Below are 20,514 nucleotides of genomic sequence, written 5' to 3' on the forward strand. Positions count from 1 at the left end.
GGCATGCAAGCTTATGAAATTAAGAGCAAACAGTGCATGATAAAGAATATTTCTTGGGGATGTGTTTAATTTGTAATTGATGGCAAAATTACTGAAAGGTTTTTCCAGAGTAAGCAGGACCATTATGTGTTCTTAAAACCTTAGTTTTGCCCATAAATGAGATGCATTTTAAAACATGAGCTATAACATTTTTTGAGGCTTCTCCTGTATGTAAACTGGCAAAAATGAATCCACTGAAGATATCTACTGTTTCAATAAGATATTTAACATTGCCAAATTCAGGTAAGTGAGTAACATCCATCTGCCACATGTCATTTGGGAAGAGGCCTCTGGGATTAACTCCCAAATGGGGAGTGGGCAAAAGAGTGACACTGGGGGGACAGTGTTTGAAAATTTGGCATGCCTGCTCTCAGGTGATTTTAAAAAGCAGTCAAAACATATGGGAATTTAAATGATGCAGGGCACATTTTTTTTTTCTGGCCTGCTCAACAAGGATAACTGAAATAGGGAATGCCAAACATGTGGAAGCATAGGCACATGAATTTCCCAAAGAGAGAAGAACTGGAAGTTCTGAGTGCTCTAGGAGGTGACCAAGATAAAAGGGTTGACTTCTAGAGTTCATTAACTCCTGGAAATTGAAAAAAAGAGGAGCAACATATGTAGAAGGTCTAATATAGGGAACCCATTCAAGAAGTGGAACAGAGTGGCCAATATAGGCAGGCACTGTCAGTATATAGATGAAAAGGGAAATTTACTAAAATATGAAAAATTTTAACTACTGCAAAATGCCCTATAAGTGGTGCTGATTTAAAAGGAGATTGGATAGAATTAGTTTTTCCATTAATAATATAGGCAGGGACCCCATTGTAGGACCCATCTGTAAACACTAAATGTGCCTCTGATATTGGTTGAGGGGAAGTAATTTTGGATAAGATGAGAGTGTGGGTGTTTTATAATTGAAGTAACTCATTAGCAGGATAATGGTTATCAATTATCCCAGAAAAGGAAGAACAGACAATGGGCCAAATATCAGTAGTTTGCATCAGCCATTCTCACTGACCTTTAGAATAGGGCAGTATTATTTTATCACAAACTTTGCCAAAAAATTGACAGCTTTGTCTGTTTCCCACAAAGATGATTTCTGCAAGCAAAGCAGTATTAGGGGCAAGAACCTTAGTGGGAGAGGTGGAGAGATGAGTCCACAACAGGGGATTATGTTGCCAAAACACCCCAGTGTTCTTATAGGATGAGGTACACAGGACAAAGAGAAGGGGTTCCTTAGAAGTAATAAAATGTACCTCCCAGATTTTGGATAGTTGTTTCCAAAACCTAAAGGGCCTCTGTCCCTGCTGGTGTTAAAGAGCAAAGGGAAGAAGGGAGAGAGTCTCCCTTGACAATATAAAATAAGTTTAAGCTCCCTGTAGTGAGTTTAAGAAAAGGTCTTATCTGATTGATATTTCCTAGGAGATTGTGAAAATCATTGAAAGTCTTAAATGGCTAGTTTTTTTTTTTTTTTTTCTTTTTTCTTTTTTTTTCTTTTTTTTTTTTTTTATCAGTTACATTTTATTAACTCTGTATCCCAGCCATGTCCCGATCCCTCATTCCCTCCCAGTCCCTCCCTCCCTCCCTCCCTCATCTCCACCGTGCCCCTTTCCAAGTCCACTGATGGGGGGGACCTCCTCCCCATTCATCTGATCCTGTTTTATCAGGTATCTTCAGGACTGGATGCAAAGCCCTCCTCTGTGGCCTAACAGGACTGCTCCTCCCTTCAGGGGTGGGGAGACCAAAGAGCCAGTCATCGAGTTCCTGTTAGAAATAGTCCCTGTTCCCCTCACTTTGGGAAAACAATTGGTTACTGAGCTACCACAGGCTACATCTGAGTGGAGGTTCTAGGTTATATCCATACATGGTTCTTGGTTGAATGTCAGTCTCAGAAAAGACCCTGTGCCCAGATATATTTGGTCCTTGTGGAGCTCCTATCCTTTCCCCATCAGACTAACTCCCCTTCTTTCTTATGATTCCCTGTACTCTGCCAAAGGTTTGGTCATGAGTCTTTGCTTTGAAAACACTGCTAGTTAGAGTCTTTCAGATGTGCTCAGTAGACTCCTGTCATACATTCAATGCACATCCCATCTGTCTTTCTAAATGAGGATTGATCATCTTACCCCATGTCCGCTCAATTGATTATCTTTTTTAGGTGTATAGATTTCATTATGTTTATCATATCTTATAGGTCTATATAAGTGAGTATATCCCATGTTTGTCTTTCTCCTTCTGGGATATTTCACTCAGAATGATCTTTTCTAGATCCCACCATTTGCCTGCAAATTTCATGATTTCCTCCTTTTTGATTGCTGAGTAGTATTCCATTGTATAAAAATACCACAATTTCTGTACCCATTCCACCGTTGATGGACATCTGGGTTGTTTCCAGGTTCTGGCTATTACAAATAGAGCTGCTATAAACATGGTTGAGCAAGTGTCCTTTTTGTGTACTTGAACAAACTTTGGGTATATACCTAGCAGTGGTATAGCTGGGTCTTGAGGAAGCAGTATTCCTATTTGTCTTAGAAAGCGTCAGATAGCTTTCCAGAGTGGTTGTACCAGTTTACATTCCCACCAGCAGTGGAGCAGGGTTCCCCTTTCTCCACAACCTCTCCAGCATGTGTTATCACTTGAGTTTTTCATCTTGGCCATTCTAATGGGTGTAAGGTGATATCTCAGGGTCGTTTTGATTTGCATTTCCCTGATGGCTAATGAGGATGAGCATTTCTTTAAGTGTTTTTCTGCCATTCGATATTCCTCTGTCGAGAATTCTCTGTTTAGCTCTGTTCCCCATTTTTTAATTGGATTACTTGGATTGCTGTTTTTCAGCTTCTTTAGTTCTTTGTATATACTGGATATTAGTCCTCTGTCAGATAAAGGGTTAGTGAAGATTCTTTCCCAATCTGTAGGCAGTCGTTTTGTTTTGATGACGGTATCCTTTGCTTTACAGAAACTTTTCAGTTTCATGAGATCCCATTTATTGATTGTTGCTCTTAGAGCCTGTGCTGTTGGTGTTCTGTTCAGGAAGTTGTCTCCTATGCCAATGAGTTCTAGGCTGTTCCCCACTTTTTTTTCCAATTGATTTAGGGTATCTGGTTTTATGTTGAGGTCCTTGATCCACTTTGACTTTAGTTTTGTGCAGGGTGATAAATATGGATCTATTTTCATTTTTCTGCATGTAGACATCCAGTTGGTCCAGCACCATTTGTTGAAGATGCTGTCTTTTTCCCATTGAATGGAATTGGCTTCTTTGTCGAATATCGAGGATTCATAGGTGTGTGGATTTATTTCTGGGTCTTCTATGCAGTTCCATTGATCCTCCTTTCTGTTTCTATGCCAGTACCATGCAGTTTTTATTACTGTTGCCCTGTAGTACAGCTTGAGATCAGGAATGGAGATACCTCCAGATGATCTGTTGTACAGGATCGTTTTGGAGATTCTGGGTTTTTTGTTTCTCCATATGAAGCTGAGAATCTTTTTTTCAAGGTCTGTAAAGAATTGAGTTGGTATTTTGATGGGAATTGCATTGAATCTGTAGATTGCTTTTGGCAGGATGGCCATTTTCACAATGTTAATCCTACCAATCCATGAGCACGGGAGATCTTTCCATCTTCTGATATCTTCTTCGATTTCTTTCTTCAGAGACTTGAAGTTTTTCTCAAACAGGTCTTTCACTTGCTTGGTTAGAGTCACACCAAGGTACTTTATGTTATTAGTGGCTATTGTGAAGGGTGTTGTTTCCCTAATTTCTTTCTCAGCCGTTTTGTCTTTGGTATATAGGAGGGCTTCTGATTTTTTTTGAGTTGATTTTGTATCCTGCCACTTTGCTGAAGGTGTTTATCAGCTGAAGGAGTTCTCTGGTTGAATTTTTGGGGTCGCTCATGTATACTATCATATCATCTGCAAATAGTGACACTTTGACCTCTTCCTTTCCGATTTGTATCCCCTTGATCTCCTTTAGTTGTCTTATTGCTCTGGCTAGGACTTCAAGTACTATGTTGAAGAGATATGGGGACAATGGACAGCCTTGTCTTGTCCCTGATTTCAGTGGGATTGATTTAAGTTTCTCTCCATTTAGTTTGATGTTAGCTATAGGCTTGCTATATATTGCCTTAACTATGTTTAGGTATGTGCCTTGTATCCCTGATCTCTCCAAGACTTTAAACATGAATGGGTGTTGGACTTTGTCAAATGCTTTTTCGGCGTCTAAGGAGATGATCATGAGGTTTTTCTCCTTCAGTTTGTTTATGTAGTAGATTACATTGATGGATTTCCATATGTTGAACCACCCTTGCATGCCTGGGATGAAGCCTACTTGGTCATGGTGGATGATATCTTTGATGTGTTCTTGGATTCTGTTTGCAAGTATTTTATTGAGTATTTTTGTGTCAATGTTCATAAGAGAGATAGGCCTAAAGTTCTCTTTTTTTGTTGGGTCTTTGTGTGGTTTAGGTATTAAGGTGACTGTGGCTTCATAGAATGAGTTTGGTAGTGTTCCTTCTGTTTCTATTTTGTGGAATAGCTTGAGGAGAATTGGAGTTAGCACTTCCTTGAAGGTCTTGTAGAATTCTGCGCTGAAGCCATCTGGTCCAGGGCTTTTTTTGGAGGGGAGACTGTTAATGACTGCTTCGATTTCCTTGGGAGATATAGGGCTATTCAGTCTTTCTACCTGATCTTGACTTAGTTTTGGTAGATGGAATCTTTCAAGAAAATTATCCATTTCATTTAGATTCTCAAATTTTGTGGCATATAGGCTTTTGTAGTATGACCTAATAATTGTTTGGATTTCCTCAATGTCTGTGGTTATGTCCCCATTTTCATTTCTGATTTTGCTGATCTGGATAGTTTCTCTCTGCTTTTTAGTTAGTTTGGCTAAGGGTTTGTCTATCTTGTTGATTTTCTCAAAGAACCAGCTTTTTGTTTCATTGATTCTTTGGATAGTTTTATTTGTTTCTAGTTGATTGATTTCAGCCCTTAGTTGGATTATTTCCAGCCATCTGCTCCTTTTGGGTGTATCTGCTTCTTTTTGTTCTAGGGTTTTCAGTTGGGCCATTAAGTTGTTTGTATGTGATGTTACGAATTTCTTCTTGCAGGCACTTAGTGCTATAAATTTTCCTCTGAGCACTGCTTTCAGTGTGTCCCATAAATTTGGGTATGTTGTGCCTTCCTTTTCATTGAATTCTAGGAACTCTTTAATTTCTTTCTTTATTTCTTCCTTAACGCAGCTGTCATTGAGTAGTAAGTTGTTTAGTTTCCATGTGCGTGTCGGCTTTTTGTTGTTTCTGTTGTTGTTGAGGTCGAGCTTTAGTCCATGGTGGTCAGATAGTATACAAGGGATTATTTCAATCCTTTTGTATCTGTTGAGGCTTGCTTTGTGGCCCACTATATGGTCTATTTTGGAAAAGGTTCCATGGGGTGCTGAAAAGAAGGTGTACTCTTTTGAGTTTGGGTGAAATGATCTGTAGACGTCTATTAGGTCCATTTGATTTAGGGATTCTGTGAGTGCTTTTATTTCCCTATTTGGTGTCTGTCTAGTTGATCTGTCCCTTGGTGAGAGTGGAGTGTTGAAGTCTCCCACTATTAAGGTATTAGGATCAATGTATGATTTAAGCTTTAATAATGTTTCATTTACGAATGTCGGTGCTCTTGTATTTGGGGCATAGATATTCAAGATTGTGATGTCCTCTTGGTGGATTTTTCCATTGATGAGAATATAGTGGCCCTCCTTATCTTTTTTGATTAACTTGGGTTGAAAGTCTATTTTATTAGATATTAGGATGGCTACTCCAGCTTGTTTTCTGTAACCGTTTGCTTGAAAAACAGTTTTCCAGCCCTTTACTCTGAGGTAGTGTTTGTCTTTGTTGCATAGGTGTGTTTCTTGGATGCAACAGAATGTTGGATCCTGTTTCCTTAACCATTCTGTTAGCCTGTGTCTTTTTATTGGTGAGTTGAGTCCATTGATATTGATAGATAATAGTGACCAATGCATGTTAGTTCCTTTTGTAATAGAGTCGATGATCTAACCCTGATTCATTGCTTGTTTTCTTTTCATTTTTGTTGGGACATTATCTGTATGCCCTGTTTTCTTGGGTGAATTTGTTTTCATTGGATTGGAGTTTTCCTTCTAGTATCTTCTGTAGGGATGGTTTGCTGTGTAGATATTGTATAAATTTAGTTTTGTCATGGAATATTTTGTTTTCTCCATCTATGTTGATTGAAAGCTTTGCAGGGTATAGTAGTCTGGGTTGACATTTGTGATCTCTTAGAGTCTCCATGATACTTGCCCAGGCCCTTCTGGCTTTCATGGTTTCTGATGAGAAGTCCGGCGTGATTCTGATAGGTCTACCTTCATATGTTACTTGGCCTTTTTCCCTTGCTGCTTTTAATATCTTTTCTTTGTTCTGTAGATTTAGTGTTTTGACTATGATGTGACGTGATGTGTTTCTTTTCTGGTCTAGTCTATTTGGAGTTCTGTAGGCCTCTTGTATATTTATGGACATCTCTTTCTTTAAGTTGGGAAAATTTTCTTCTATGATTTTCTTGAAAATATTTTCTGGACCTTGGAGTCTGGAGTCTTCTTTTTCGTGAATTCCTATTATTCTTAGATTTTGTCTTTTCATAGCATCCTTGATTTCTTGGATATTTTGTGATTGGAACTTTTCTGATTTTACTTTTTCTTTGAGAGAAGTATCCATTTGTGCAAGTGTATATTCAGCTCTCCCTTGAGAATATAAAAAAAGTTTAAGCTCCCTGTAGTGAGTTTAAGAAAAGGTCTTCTCTGATTGATATTTCCTAGGAGATTGTGAAAATCATTGAAAGTCTTAAATGGCTAGTTTTTAACTGGATCTTTTGTGTAGTACTTTTTGACAAAGGAGCTCAACTCCTAAATAAAAATATGGGTCTTTTAATTGAATTTTATCTAGTGCAAGTTGTAAACCATAATCTATTAATTTTTTGAAAGTTTTTGACAAGAATGAAGCAACAGTGAGCCATCAGGTACAGCTAAAGGGATATAATCCATATAACATACTTTAAAAATAGAAGGGCAAAAATTTCTAAAAGGATGAATAATTTGGGCTACACACTTTTGACACAGAGTGGGATTATTAGCCATGCCTTGGGGCAAAACTTTCCATTGGAAGCAAGGTAGAGGCCCTTTGAAGTTTGTTACTGGCAGGCTTAAAGAAAAGCACTTTTTACCCTGTGGATGCAGGGGGATGGTAAAAAAGCAGTCTTTAAGATCCATAACTGTCTTATAAAGTCAGTAGGAATGTCTCCAGGGGTAGGCAGTCCTAGTTGTAAAGCACCATGGTAAGCATATTATCATTAACTTCTCTAAGGTCTTGCACTAATCTCCATTTCCCAGACTTTTCTTAACAACAAAAATAGCTTTTTTTTTCCAAGGAGGAGGAGTAGGTTCAATGTAATCAGTGGCAACCTGTTCCTGTAGTAATGCCATACTTGCTGCTAACATTTCTGAACCTAAAGGCCATTGGTCAACCCAAACAGCTTCAACACATTTCCAAGTGATATTGTCTGTATGAAACTGAGGGATTCCATGAACCCTTAGGCTAAATTTGTCATGCCTAAGCCCACATGGTCTTGTTTTCAATTACCTGGATAGGTTGTTTTATTCCCTTAGAATTTTTTCATAAGCCTTATCTGTGAAGGAAAGTCTGTTTTATTTTTAGCATTTGGTGGGTAAAAATTTCATTTGGACTACACATAATGACATTTAACTCAGAAAGAATATCCAAACACCAGAGATTAACTGTTAGGCCATGCACACACTGTATTTCATTCCTCATCTGTCCATGTGAGGAGTTTAGAACTTTGCTGGGGATTGGACTTTCATCCCATGATCCTGATGTTGGTTAGGAAGCTGAAAGGGGCCAGGAGGAAGGCCATTTATGTGGGGGGGGGGGTGTGTGTGTGTGTAATTATGGTGGCATCAAAGCTTTTTCCATCCAATTTTAAATTGAGGAAGGGTCAATCCTGAGTAATAGTCTGAATCCAGTAAGCATGGAAGGAACCAAAATTATTGCTGCCTCTGGAATTGGCCTTGCATTCCTTGGCAAAATGTCCTGGTTTTTTGCCCTTAAAGTAAGCTTTAGGGAGGTTGCCCTGAGTTAGTCCATGGAATGCAGCTCCAACAGCTATGCCAATAGAATGAGCTGAGCTGATGTCTGCACAGTACTTGATCTAAACAGAAATGTCTTTGGCTTCAGGGTATGGCAATAAGGCAGCTTGGAAGGGAGGGTTAGCATTTTGGAAAGCCAGAGGTTTTATTAATTCACTCTCATTTTCATGTGAGCCCAGAATCCATTCTGAAATGTCAGTAAGATGGCTGATGATATTACTGTAGGGCTCCTCTGGTCCTTGCTGGATTTTAGCTAGGGAGTTTCTTAAGGCTTCCTTAGCGGGAAGCTGTTCCCAAGCCTTGAGTCCTGCAGTTTGTATTTGATAAAGAAGACCAGGAGGATACTTGACTTGTTGCTTATTGGTGTCATAGGGGTTATTAGCTCATAATTTTTGCAATTTTTGAATTGTCCAGTGTTTGAATCTCTGCCAAGCCACAGCATTACACCATTTGGTTTCTTTGCAAAATTCTTTAAAATCTGACTTCTAGAGGACAAAATCGCCCCCTGATAATACAGCAGGAATAAAAAATTACCCATCACTGGGTGTCAGCCACTTTTCACTAGGAGCTTCATTTACGGACAGTGTGACAGGAACAACTGGCCTATATTGTGATACTGCATCTTTTAGTTCTTTTATATATCTAAGCCCAATGTGGAAATACTGTTTTTCATATGTTCCATCCCACTACCCAGCTGAGGTGGCAGAAATTTCATTTTCATCTGCAGGGGCCCCTTCACTGGAGGTAAGATTCTCCTCCTCATCCTCTCCTTCAACTACAGGGCCTGAGGTGGACTGGACCTCTTTGGCAGGGGGTAGGGCAGGAGCCTGTGCTCTGATAGGAGTTACAGGAAAAACCTGCAGTGTTTTAGGAACCTTGTTCTTGTCTTGGGAGGGAGAAAGGCAGCTTCAGTTAGGGGTTGGGTGAATTCAATGTCCAATTCCATCAGTTATTCTTTTTTATTTTTATATTTCTTTTAATTAATTACACTTTATTCACTTTGTATCCCCTCATAAGCCTCTCTCTCTTCCCCTCCTTATCCTACCCTCTCACCCCCTTCTTCACACATGCCCTTCCCCAAGTCCACTGAGAGGAAATTTCCTCCTTTCTATCCTTCTGTGCTTAGTCTAACAGAGCTCATCAGCAGTGACTGCATTGTCATCTTTTGAGGCCTGGTTTCGACTTCTCTCCCCTCAGGTGGAAGTGATCAAAGAGCAGGCCAATCAGATTATGTAAAATCAGTCCCTCTTCCCATGACTATGTAATCCACTTGGACACAAAACTGCCAGGAGCTACATCTATGCAAGTATTCTAGGGTATCTCCATGCAGGTACTTGATTGGAGTATGAGTCTCTGGAGACCCCTGTGTTCAAATTTCTGGTTCTGTTGCTCTCCTTGTGGAGTTATTGTCCTCTCCAGATCTTACTATTTCCTACTTCTTATATAAGATCCCATGAACACTGCCCAAAGTTTGGCCATAAGTCTCAGCATCTGCTCTGATAGTCTGTAGAGAAGAGCCTTTCAGAGGCCATCTGTGGCTGCTTTCTAGCTTGTTTCCAGTTTTTTTTTTTTTTTCTTCTTTGGATGTCCTTCTGCTTTTGCTTTTCAGGATAGGGAGTTAGCATTTTAGTCAGGGTCCTCTCTCTTTTGTAGGTTCTTTAGATGTACAGATTTTAAAAGGTTCTTCCTATATTACATATCTGAATGCATGAGTATAGACTGTGTGTGTCTTTCTGCTTCTGGAACAGCTCACTCAGGATGAGTCCAGATTCCACCATTTACCTGCAAGTTTCATGATTTCCTTATTTTTCATTGCTGAGTACTCCATTGTGTAGTTGTACCACACATTCTGCATCCATTCTTCAGTTGAGGGGCAACTGGCCTGTTTCCAACTTCTGGCTATTACACTGAAAGTTGCTAAAAACATGGTTGAGCAAATGTCCTTATGTGTAATTGAGCCTCTTTTGGATATATGCCTAGGTGTGCTATGGCTGGATCTTGAGGAAGCGCTATTCCTAGTTGTCTGAGAAAATGACAGATTGATTACCAGAGTGGTTGAGGAAGATTACATTCCAATTAGCAGTAGAGGATGGTCCTCCTTTCTCCACAACCTCTCCAGCATGTGTTGTCTATTGTTTCATTTTTCATCTTGGCCATTCTGATAAGTGTAAGGTGAAATCTCAGAGTCTTTTAAATTTGCATTTCCCTGATGGCTAATGACATTGAGCATTTCTCTAAGTGTTTCTCTGCCATTCTATATTCCTCTGCGGAGAATTCTCTGTTGAGCTCTGTTCTCCAGTTTTCAATTGGATTACATGGTTTGCTTCTTTTCAGCTTCTTTATTTCTTTATATATACTGTATATTAATGCTCTGTCAAAAAAAAAAAAAAAGATTAGTGAAGATTCTTTTCAAATCTGGATGCAGTCATTTTGTTTTGATGACAGTGTTCTTTGATTTACAAAACCTTTGCAGTTTCATGACATCCACTTTATTGATTGTTGATCTTAGAGCCTATGCTGTTGGTATTCTTTTCAGGAAGTTCAAATCTCTATATGCCACAAAATTTGAAAATCTAAATGAAATGGACAATTATCTTGATCAAATCAAGTTAACCAAAACTCAATGAAGACCAGGTAAATGAATTAAATAATGCTATATCCCCCAGGGAAATAGAAGTTCTCATCGAAAGTCTCCCATCCCAAAGAAGGCCAGGACCAAATGAAATCAGCACAGAATTCTACCAGAATTTCAAAGACCTAACACCAGTTCTCTACAAAAGATTCTACAAAACAGAAACAGAAGGAGCACTACCAAACTCATTCTATGAAGTCACAGTCACTTCAGAAAGTAAACTTCTCAAAGACCCAACAAAGAAAGAGTATTTCAGGCCAATGTCCCTTATGAACATTGATGCGAAAATACTCAAAAAAATCCTTGCAAACGGAATACAACATCACACCAAAGATATCATCCACTATGACCAAGTAGACTACATCCCAGGCATGCAAGGGTGGTTTAAAATATGGGAATCCATCAATGTGATCCACCATAATAACAAACTGAATGAAAAAAATAATAATACACATGATAATCTCCTTAGATGTTTAAAATGTATTTCACAAAATCAAACATCCATTCATGTTTAAAGTCTTGGAGAGATCAGAGATAAAAGGCACATAACTCAACATCAAACTGAACAGAGAGAGAAACTTAAAGCAATCCCATTGAAATTAGAGACAAGGCAAGGCTGCCCACTCTCTCTTCAACATAGTTGTGGAATTCCTTGCTCAAGCAATAACAGAGTTGAAGGAGTTCAAGGGGATGCAAATTAGAAAGGAAGAACTCAAATTATCACTATGTGCAGATGATATGATATTTTACATGAGTGACCCCAAAAATCCTACCACGGAACTCCTACAGCTGATAAACAACTGTACCAAAGTGGCCTGATAACAAATATATCAAAAAATTCAGCAGCCCTCCAGTATACAAAAGATAAAATGGCTGAGAAAGAAATTAGGAAAACAACACCCTTCACAATAGCCACAAATGACATAACCAAGCAAGTCAAAGACTTGTTTGAAAAAAAATTCAAGTTTCTGAAGAAAGAATTAGAAGAAGAGATCAGAAGAAGGAAAGATCTCCCATGCTTGTGGCTAGGCAGGATTAACATAGTAAAAATGGCCATCTTACCAAAAGCAATGTACAGATTCAATGCAATTCCCACAAAATTACCAACACAATTCTTTACAGACCTGGAAAGATAAATTCTCAATGTCCTATGGAATAACAAAAAACCCAGAATTGCTAAAACAATCCTCTATAATAAAATCTCTTCTGGAGGTATCTCCTTCCCTGATCTTAAACTGTACTATAGAGCAACAGTAATAACAACTGCATGGTACTGGCATAGAAACAGAATGGTGGCTCAAATGAACTGAACAGAAGAAGCAGAAATAAATACACACACACACACTTATGGACACGTGATCTTTGACAAAGATGCCAAAACCATACAATGGAAAAATATATCATCTTCATGAAATGGTGCTGGTCAAACTGGATATCTACATGTAGAAAAATGCAAATAGTTCCATACTTATCAGACTGCACAAAACTAAACTTCCAGTGGATCAAAGACCTCAACATAATACCAGACACATTAAATCAAATTGAAAAAAGAGTGGGGGAGGCCATAGAACTCATTGGTACAGGAGACAACTTGCTGCAGTTCTTTATGACATGTTAAATGCTCTCTTTTCTTTTGAAGCAGTTCCCCTGAGGGATTTGAACTCCTGACTGAGTTTAGTTTTAGTGTACTGAGATGCATCCTGTATGTCAGATTCAAAAGATAAGGCTGGTGCACAGAAAGGAGGAACTTTAATATATGGAGTCAATAAATAGTGGGCAGCTGCCAGAACCAGGAAAGACAGAAGGCGATGCCAGTCTACATTACAGTATCTGGCAACTTTTTCCTCAAGGGTAGTGGCCTTTTCAGGGAAAGTTAGGTCATTATGAATGTCCTGTGTCTACAAGTGAAGAGTTGTAAAGGAGGGGTAAAGGAAATGGGCTGCAGGACTGAACTAGGACTGGAGCCTCTGGTTCGGGCATAGGTATGGAGATAGGGAGGGAACTCAGAAATGTTGGGGTAGTGCAGCCATGTCACTACCTACTTCAAGGGATTTGGGACTGCCTCTAGAATCCTTTTTGAGGAACTTTTCAGTTGAGAAACTACCTCAGCCAAGTCAGGTTGGGAATGTCTGACCTGAAGAATATCATTAATCAAATTCCAGTTATAAAATGTCTGGACAGGCACCTTTTGTGGACCAGAATAATAATAATTGTTTTAAGACAATTTCAAGTTTTCCGCCAGAGTCTTACATCAATAGTGCCTTTTTGTGGAAACCAGGGGCAAATATTAGTAATTGAAACAATGAAGCTAACCAAATCATTTTCCTTAACACTTACTGAAGTAGTCTGGTAATTGGAATTCTGCCTCCTGTCCTTGGCAGAGGCGGGTCTTATCCATCATTCCATTTCTCAGAGACTGTCCTTGGCAGTCAGTCTCTGCAGGCAGGGTGCTCTGAGCCTGAGAAGTAGATAGCAAGCTCCCTGCAACCTTGAGAAACAGACTGCAAACTTTGTGCAACCTGGAGTGAGACCTCTCATGTTTTGGTTAAGTAAAATTGCCTGCCTGAGAAACTGCTTGCACACTTTTGCCTATGTTAAGTGTTAACCTGACACCCATTAAATCAGCATGTAGACTAGGTGTCCTTCTTTGGGTTGCCCTGTCTCTCTTTGTGTCCCAATGTCTCTCTCTTTGTCCAGTTTTATCTCAGCTGGTATTTAGCTGACACTCCTGGCAGGTGACATCCAGGCTTTTTAAATGAAGAATGTATTTCATAGTTTTTTTTTTTTTTTTTGTTGTTGTTGTTTTTTTTACATGATGTATTGTAATAACTGAAATTTTTGTTTAGTTGGCTCAAAGAACATGGCTTCATTATTACTTCTCAAAATTAATGAAATAAATACCAAGGTCTTTTGAACTTGCCCAAAGGTTTGAGAAACTGATTTAAGTTTCTTGTTAGACTGACCAAGGCTTATTGTTTTAAAATACCTGATAAATTTTAAAATGTATTGTAAAATTTAATTCTGAAGGTCCAGGACCTTCAGAATTAAAACTCAGAGGTGTTGAGTCAAACTGTCTCAATTTTACATTAGTATAAAAATATTAATATATGTCTAACAATATTAATATCATCAGCCAGATATGAAAATATCATCTGTTTGTCCACAAATAAACATATACACACATAGAGGCATAGCAAAGGAACATAGAAATCTTCCATTGTCACATTGGAGTAAACAGAATACTCAAATACCAGGGCTTGACCAGCCTCTACCAGACACAAGTACCAGAAATTCCAGAAGGACTGGACTCCCTCATGGGTCTCTTCCACACTCATAGATACCAGAAGGAGCAGAGCACCCATGGCCTTCTCCACAGCTTCCAAATGGAGAGTGGGCTCCAGCAGCCCTATTATCACACAAAATACTGTCTCAGCGAACCTTTCTCCTGATTCCAAAACAAAAGTAGAGCTTTTATAAGCTCCTTCTCAGGGAATTGGAGGGTCCTTCATGTTCCCTTGACTAGATTGCAAACTCTCCATGTTTCTACGGACTTCAAGAGCAAATCAATACCAGAATCCATAGTAGACAGCCAGCACACAAACACAAAAAAACAGAGACAAAGAGAAAGAACAATGTTGGTACCTGCTTTTTAAACATTTACATATTTTTTTAAAACCTGTTTTTGTAATATTAAAACACAGCATGCTCTTTAGGAGTGAAATCATAAAGCACATTTATAATTTTAAAAGTAAACCAACTTTAAAATTTACCAGTGCAAACAATCCAATTTTATTATTGTTATTATTTACTCTTATTATTTTTATTATTTATTACTATGGTTTTTATTTTAATTTTTCTAATTCTCTTAATAACTTAAGTTGTTTCCTTTCCAATTGTACTTTCTTTTGAATAACAGTAATATCTTCCTGCAGAGGTCCTTTATCTCCTGCACCTATGGCAGGGAAAGCCATGGGCGGAAGGGGGTGGGCAGAGGACATAGGCAGCCAGTCTGAATTATGAGACTTGGCAGTTTTTTAGTCTGACTCCCTTTCATCATCACTATCTAGCTCTTAAATTATTTTCTGCTCTCAAATAACACAAATTTGTTTGAGCTCCTTTATGAACATTTGAAAGAACATTAGAAGTACTATTTTTTTTTTCCTCCCTGTTTGGCTGCTCCAATTTCTTTAAGCCATTCTTTAGCTTGTGAGATCAAAATTTTTCATTTTATCAGTTTCATGCCTAGGATCCAACACATCTCTAATTAGATTCCACAGAGGAACATATATAACAGGTACCATCTCAGGACCATTATTAGTGTAAATACTCTTGCAATCGTTTCCCTACAATCTCCATTTTTCCATATTTACATACCTTACACTGGGAAGGAGGGACATACTTCACTTACAATCTAAACAGTATAAGGGCATTTCCCCCAATTTGTCCTGTTTATTTTAACATTGACATTAAAGTCCCATAAATAACTCACTACTGCTCAGCCCAATCATTGAGCTGCCTGCCTACATCATCTTCCTCTGTGTGATGGGCGGTATCATGAAGCACTGTTTTTTTTTTTTTTTTTTTTTTTTTTACGTTTACCAATCTTTTTTTTTTTTTTTTTTTTTCAATGCAGTTTATTCAGGAACATTGAACAATCCTCGGACTCCGGGGAAGGCCACTCCACAGCTTAAATAGCCTCTGGGTAGCCAATCCAGGTGTGCCACGGGGGCAATGCAGATAGGTCCACATACATGGAAGCAAGCCAGATCCTCGGCCTTAGCCAAATGTGGAGTTGTTCGTGACAGAGAGCACTCACCATCAGGAAGGTGGAAGGCGGAAACCAGCTCCATCTTTAAGGCATAGCATTCCACAGCTCTCTACAGTTCCCCCTTTTTGTTTTAGACGCATCAGGCAAGAGTAGAGGTCTGATCTCTGATATTAGAAATAAATTGGGACTTTGTACAGATGTTCATTTAGGTGTCATCCACCCAAAGAGCATCAGACCCTTCTGATACCTTTTTCTCAGAGGCGGGACCTGGGGCATCAACCCGCATGCAATCAGACATGCTCTTCTCTGGGTCCAAAGCGGCTGACCCTGAGTGCAGTGCTTAGCCTCGCATCCTGAGCGTATCATTTTAGCTTTTTATGGTATCCAACCATGCTTGGGGAGAATGTCCTGCTTCAATGGCTGTAAAGGCCTGAATGATCATGGCTGCATCACAATGTTGTGAGACTCTAATCTTGCATATATACCACAGGCAAACCAAGGAGACCAACACCAGAAGGCCTGCTAACACTCCCATGCCCGCCCATTCCTTCAGCTGATTCATGGCTGCAGCAATCCATGTTGATAATCCTGTGGCTAGTCCTGCGTCCACTCCGGTAGAATTTACTGTGACAATGGCCACTCTCAGCTGCTCCATCGTAGTATCGAATTCTCCAGTCCAATTACCTAAAATATAGCTCGACAATTGTTTAGACAGATTTGCAGCACAGGAAAAATTCTCATGTTGTATGCTAGTGACACAAAGTCCAGCATACTTTCATTGACAGCCAGGTTGAGCGATTTGCCATAGGGTATCAATTTGCTCCTGCAAGAGGTCAATCCTCTGATTGAACACCATCAAGCTTCCTTTTAGTTGAGCATTAATTCCTTTATGTACAACTAAGGCATGAGCTACATTGTCTAAATGATTATTCAGGCTGAGCACTGTTTTTACTTAGGCATCTGGAGCTCCAAAAACCAATGTTTCTCACTTTTGACCCTCATTTTCAAGGTCCCTTTTTTGGGCAACAACTGACCGATTCCACAGGGTAGATGAAGAGGATCCACAGGAAAGGGGGAAATTGGGAGACAGAGATGTGAATAATGGAGGCAAGACAGATTCCTGATCAAGTCTCAATTTACTGAACGTGCAAACAAAACTTATAAAGCAAATGTTACAAGCATTTTTGTTTTCACAGTAGCAACACATCTGTGCCACCTGGCAAGGCATGCAAAATTAACTCAAGGTTATACAAAGTTTGCTCTTTGGATCCCAAGGGTGCAGGGAGCTTGCTATCTACTACTCAGTCTCAGAGAACCCCACCTGCAGAGACTGAGTGCCAAGGACAATCTCTGAAAAAATGGAACTACTGATAAGACCAGCATCTGCCAAGGCCAGGAGGCAGAATTCCAATTACCAGACTCCTTCACCTTACTCCTCCCATCTTGAGGGACTCCTTGAGACCCTGTAAAAATAAGTCATGCTTACTCCCATAATTCATCATTCTGACTTACCTCTTACTAATTTACTGCTGCAGAAGATTGCAAAACATTTTTTATGGTTTTATATACCTCCTGCAAGATATCTCAGGAAAGTTTCCTTAAGATGTCTCAAAGATGATCCAAGACTGACAAGCAGATGTTCTCACCTGAATCAATCACCCATGACCTAGGGTCCTAGTGCAGCTTTTGGTAACTTTTCCACTATTTGGCATTGGCTCCACTAAATGGCTTTGGCTCACTAGTTGGCTTTGGCTTAAGTAAATTTCTTTGAATCCAGGCATGCCTGTAGTTCCTACCCTCAGGAAGCTACAAACAGGAGGATCACAGAAAGCTTGAGAACAGCCTTGACTTCATGGCAGGATTCTGTTTCAAAAATGGGAAGAATTAAAGGGGGCTGGTATTAAACTAGTCAGGGAAATGTCTCACCAATACCTTCTTTCCCCATCTGCACACCACTCTCAACCCCCTCTCACACACACACAGAAAGAGAGAGAGAAATATAAGTATTTATTTGAAATTGCTTGTCATTGTAGTTTTATCAAGGAAAACAATTGGCAGGCAAATTCAGGTCACTGGAGTATAGTAGAATTAAGGTTCTCAGGATAAGCAAAGAAGTAACAAAAGTTAATGGAAGTTAGAAGGGATTTCGAGCTGGATCCATAAAGCCTTTTGTATATGATGAAATTTTCTCTAAATGGAAAACAAAATTAAGAGAAAGAATTAAAAATGAACTAACATTTCAAACTTCCTTCCAGCCTAGTCAGTTTGCATCCTGGAATAACTTCCTCTGCCCATCCCTGTTGAGACTTCACCCAGGCTTACTCATTTCTATCCAAACTTGTTTTCTGTAGGCTGTGGCAAAACTACAGTATAAGTCCAGGCATGTTAGCCCCATGCCCCAGTGTGGGGCTTCCTCCACATGGACCCTGACTGGGGGATGTTTGCTTTAGGACCCTCCTTAAGGCCTAGGTGTCTACTAAGCTAGACCTCACCTCAATGGGACAGGCGTGTCTTAAATGTACAGCCCATAGGTCTGTACACATCCTGATTACTATGGTCCAAAATTCTTTTATTTAAAACATTATAAAGCCTATTCTTGCATTTTTCTTTGTAATTCTTCTTTGTTCTATGGTTTCCAAGTTCAACTCTGTAGACAACAACACGGTTTTGTACTCGCAATAGGTTGCACATGCCTACCTGTAAAGGAGCAGTTCTTAACCTGTGGGTCGCAACACCTTTGATGTAGAATGACCCTTTCATGGGACTCTCCTAAGACCATCAAAAAGCACAGGTATTTACCATAGGAAAATTACGGTTATGAAGTAGCAAAGAAAATAATTTTTGGTTGTGGGGAGGACACCACAACTTGAGGATCTGTATTAAAGTGTCATGGCACTAGAAAGGATGAGGACCTCTGCTCTAGAGGAGATTCAGGCCCCTGACTGTGGAGGCCACCTGCAGTTTTGCTTATAGGCTCACATAGGTAAGGTGCTGGTTCACATCAGTCTGGGGAGGCCAGCTCTGTAGACAGCACAGGCTAAGGCGGCAGATGTTGGCTATCCAGAAAGAGATTGAGATGACGATTCTATGTTCTAGTTCTGCTCTCTCACCCTCCTTTGAATAAATGAATAATTAATTGTCATTACTCTCAGAAGCAGCTAGAGTTTAGCAGTGGATAAATGTGAGTCCCAGCCTTAGCATGCTACCCCTGACAACATAAATTAGTTTACAGATAAGGAGTTTCTGCAATAGAAACCTGGCAATGTATCTTGGGGGTGGAGTTGGGAGGAATTTGAGGAGCTGCTCCTCCTCTTTTTCTGCTCCTTACAATCTATCCCACCACTGGAGACCCTCATTTAAATGTCAGTGGGGCTTGGTCTGGTCACCAGTGTTAACACGGATAGCCAGGCTGAAAACTGCAGGTAAAGGCCAGGTAGCTGATTTCCAAGCAATTCAAATACATAAGAAAAGCACTTGGCACCACATGGATTTTAAAGCTATGTGATTACATAGCTTTGTCAGAAAGTTTAATGTGACTTACCTCATAATTCAGTACAATTTGGACTTACAGTTGTGACCTGGGAACTGCATAGATGTTTAGCTCTCTGCCTAACATATTTGTAGAGCTTACTTTCCAACCCTGTGGAGGAACAAATAAAAAATTTCATCTCAAGGAGGTTTTGGTGGCATGCCTTTGTTCCTAATCTCTGGAGGCGGAAACACATGGTTCTCTATGAGTTCAAGCCAGCCTGATCTACAGAGAAAGTCCAGGACAGTCAGGGCTGTCACACCCAGAAATACTGTATCAAAAGCAAAGCTAAAAGAATCCAGTCTCACCCTGCCCAATTATCTAGATCTCTGCCCTCTTTGGCTGAATGGATTGGGATGTCTGACCTAGCCTGACATCATAACAGATTGTCCTTCTCTGTAAGTATGGTCCAAAATAGGTCTTCCTCAGGCAGCAGTCACTCAGAGAACAGCTCCCTGTTTCCTGAAGAAGCACTTGTTTCTTCAGTGGAGGCTCAGTACAACCCTCTCCATAAAGCAAGGCAGGGAACTCCTTCCTCTCTGGGCATGCTGGGTTCCATGTGGCTATGCCCAGTCTCATCCCTTGCAACGCCAGTTCAGTAGCAGGTTTGATAGGGCACATTTCCCCACCTGCTTTAAATGGTTTTGTGTTCAAAGTTGAAAATCATTCCAAGGAGAATATTGACTATAAATCTGTAAGTTCTTTTTTGGATTTTGTCATTAATGTTGTTGTTGTTTTGTTTTGTTTTGAGGCAGGGATTTTCTGTGTGGCCTAGGCCATCCTGAACTCAATTTGTAGACCAGTCTAGTCCCTAATTCAAAGAGATTCACCTGTGTCTGACTCCCTGAGTGATGGGAATACAGGTACAGGCCAAAATATCTGGCTTCAGTAAGTTCTATAAACCAAGATTTAGGGGATTTGGGTTGTTTTCTATTTATTTTTGGTTGAATATTTTTCTATCCAATTGTTGAACATAACAATAACTTTTCTGGGCATGAATGAGATATTGTTGAGTTTGAGACAGGCCTCATTCTCTGCAACCTTCTTACTCTAAAGACATAGTAGAAGTCACGTAGTCCTTTGTACACATTTTCACACACAAACACATATACACACACACAAGACTCTTTATCTGCCTTTTCATTCCAATTTACAAGTATGTCCCAATCAGGAAAATCTTCACTGTTATAAAGATACACACATTAAAGAGGAAAAATAGATTGAGTCTCAAAAGTGAAAGTGAGTCATCAAGCCAAGTTCGGTTTGGAGTGGGGAAGGAAAGGCTAGAATCTTCCCACTGTGCCCGGAGTTACATCGCATGGGATGCCATCATCTCTGATATCATATAAGTCTGCTCAGCTAGTAGCTAACATTACTCAGGCCACTTTCTCTCCTCCTGT

Source organism: Meriones unguiculatus, assembly GCF_030254825.1.
Source record: "Meriones unguiculatus strain TT.TT164.6M chromosome Y unlocalized genomic scaffold, Bangor_MerUng_6.1 ChrY_unordered_Scaffold_32, whole genome shotgun sequence".
Taxonomy (NCBI): Eukaryota; Metazoa; Chordata; class Mammalia; order Rodentia; family Muridae; genus Meriones; species Meriones unguiculatus.